Source organism: Streptopelia decaocto (assembly GCF_964273445.1).
Source record: "Streptopelia decaocto genome assembly, chromosome: 6".
NCBI lineage: Eukaryota > Metazoa > Chordata > Aves > Columbiformes > Columbidae > Streptopelia > Streptopelia decaocto.
This window is the reverse complement of record NC_138660.1, coordinates 64,724,963-64,727,725: the sequence shown is the minus strand read 5'-3', so window position 1 is coordinate 64,727,725 and position 2,763 is coordinate 64,724,963. Positions and strand designations below refer to the sequence as shown.

The 2,763-nt window shown below is 45.9% G+C and overlaps 1 long non-coding RNA gene across 1 annotated transcript in view; it reads right to left on the bottom strand.

Annotated features, from left to right (window-relative positions):
* Positions 1-2,267: 2,267 nt before the first annotated feature.
* LOC309441486 overlaps positions 2,268-2,763 on the bottom strand; it is a 9,089-nt gene continuing 8,593 nt past the window's right edge. Inside the window, exon 4 of the long non-coding RNA XR_014184391.1 lies at positions 2,268-2,372. This is a non-coding gene — a long non-coding RNA (uncharacterized lncRNA). The remainder of the gene's footprint in view (positions 2,373-2,763) is intronic.

Genomic DNA, 2,763 nt, shown 5'->3' with positions numbered 1-2,763 from the left:
CCTGGCTCTGCTCTGCTCCTGCTGAGTACCACCTTGCTGGGACTAGGGCTCCCCATCACCACCGAGGCCCTTCCTACAGAACGGTCCTGCTCAGACTCGAAACCCAGCTGAAATGTGCACATTTTGACCCATGGTGGGAAGGATTCCTGGCTCCACGTGACATTGAGCTCACACTTCGTGACACGGGTCGGGCCATGTCAGGCCTGCTGCCACCCGACAAGCACACATACACACAGGTAAATGGTTGTTAAAGAGAGATCCCCCTCCCCAAATCCCTGTCAAGTTCAAGCCTCCCTGACATAAACACATCAAACATCCAAGACAAGCAATGCCAAGAGCAGATAGAGGCTTCCACATTGTCTCGGTACACAGGATGCCGGCTTGACATCATTTAGTGGAGACAATGCTCGCCCTCTTTCTTTTGGAACCACGTAAAAAACTTGGCCGAATATAAAACAACTTCAAAGACATGTTTCTGTGCCAGCCAGGATGCATCAAAGTTGGGAAAGGAACGACCTGATTCACCTGATCCAGGGAGCTGATAGAGAAACGTGGGGAAGCAGCTTTTATGGATGTACCTTCCCAGCACTTCCTTCCTGCCCCCGATGCTATTTAAACCCCTTGTTCCTACCTCCAACCAGACCTGCCACCCTCCGCTTAAGGAGGAGAAAGGAAAAAGCAAAGGGAAGCCCTAAAAAAAGGCGTCCCCAGCAAATTTCTGTGCAGTTACCGGGCAGTCATATCCTTCTGCTTTCCCCTGAAAAAATCAAGTATCACCTTATCGTTTCCTCACCAAGATTAACTCCTGCTTCCTGAAGAGTATTTCTGAGGTAGAAAGCAGAGGTGGTGGAAAAAAGAAAATATAAAAAAAAAAAATAAGGGGGGGAGGCTGAAAAGCCCAATCTGTCAAGCTGCGTTTTAGAAGAAAGGAAAACTGAAAAGTGAACGTATTTAACATGAGCTATTTCCTGCACTCAGGAGGGAAGAAAGCATGCTACTAACTGTGTGCATGAGGAGATCTGCACTAGTGTTATCTCTGACCTGCAGCTTAGCCCTTGTGTCTCAGCTGCCAAAAAGCTCCTATTCAACGTTATGCTGAGTTCATCAATGCTCCACGTGTCAGGATCCTAACAGGAAAAAGCAGGACAGACAGTCACTCTATTCAACTGCCTGGGGACCCCATGACAACTCAAATCCCCTTGCAGACTGTCCATATCAACCTACGGCAGGTCAGAGCGCGTAACCCCTCCAGAACCGCAAGCCCAAGCCCACACCCTTTCCCCTTGTCAACGTTGTCACTTTAAAACAGCCCATCTAAGCCTTATCGCCAAACCTGGAGTAAGTATGACAATTAAGATGGATTGCAAAAGCCTGCTTTGCGCTTTACAATTAACAATAACTTGGCAGCGTGTCCCACGCAACTGTTGGGTGGTATGGCAAGAACTTTATCCCCGCTTAGTATTGCATTAGCATATTTAGTAGGCTGCAAGACATAATTCCTCAGATATGAACATATTTTGTCTTTTCAAAAAATCTGCAATTAAGCCATAACGTGCAGGCAGTGTGCAGCCGGCGGTAAACTTTATTATTAGGGGGAGTCTGCTAAAATGGCCCTTTTTGACCTTATGTCAATTATCTATTTAATAAGGAATCCATTCAATTTTCAAAAATGTCTTAGCATGGTCTTTGCTAGGAAGCAACAATATTGCAGCAACTACAGCTGATATTCATTCAGCCCTGCAGTCACTCTGTTAAACAGCACAGTGCTTAGGTGGGTTTTTGGGGGGTTATTTAAAAGCAGGGGTTGGGGCTTTTTTTAATTATTATTTTTAGCTAGAACAGGCAAATGTGTTCCTTGTGCGACTTATTTTCAAACTTCATGCTAAAATAATTGTCAGTGTAAAATAAATAAACCACGGTTAGCAGCACCTTCCTCTATGTGTTGTGTATCTCTTTTCTTTTTCTCCGGGACTCCTGTGTTTACAGGTAAATAAACAGTCTTCTAAGTAATTAAATGCACTTGAGGAGCAATTCTTTAGCATGGCCTAACTTTATCTATTTCCTACAAGTGGCACAGGACATTCTCCCAACCCAACCCCCAGCTTTTTTTAAGTCTGTTTACGGTATAGATTTATCTCAAAAATCTGTTCAGGTGGGGGGGAGGCAAAGATCTTCCCTCGATAACCCGGACATTGTCCCCCTTGACAACTGCGTCCCTGGTGGACAGGATATCCTGCCAAATGCAAGAAGACAACTGCGTGACCCACCTTGGGCGAGAGGCACCGGTGGCTGATGCGAGCACAGCGGGAGCGGGTGCTGCCTCTGCTCGCCCGGAGCCGCATCCCCGGCACACAAAGAGCAGCCGGAGAGCCCTGGAAAAAGCAGGGGGAATCAAAAAAAAATGTTAAAAAATAATAAAAACACAAAGCAAGTTTAGGTGAGTATCACATACTCAATAAGGGAAAGCAGATGAGAGCAACAAATGCAGTTTAGCAGACAAAGTCTTTCTTCATAAAACCGGCAGAGGAACGGATTAAACCACCTGGCAATCTTGGCAGGAAAAAAAGAAAATCTCAGGCGGTGACAAAACCAAACAGGTGTAACAGGTATAAAACTTTTCCTTCCCAATAATGCCCCTCTCTTCCCTGGAATGCTTTGACAGGTGCAGAAGTTCAAGTTACAGCGTGGAAGTGGCAAATAAATACACAGCATTAGCGTCTGACGTGCTCGCCGAGCAACCGGGGATGTTAATAACTGGCAAGG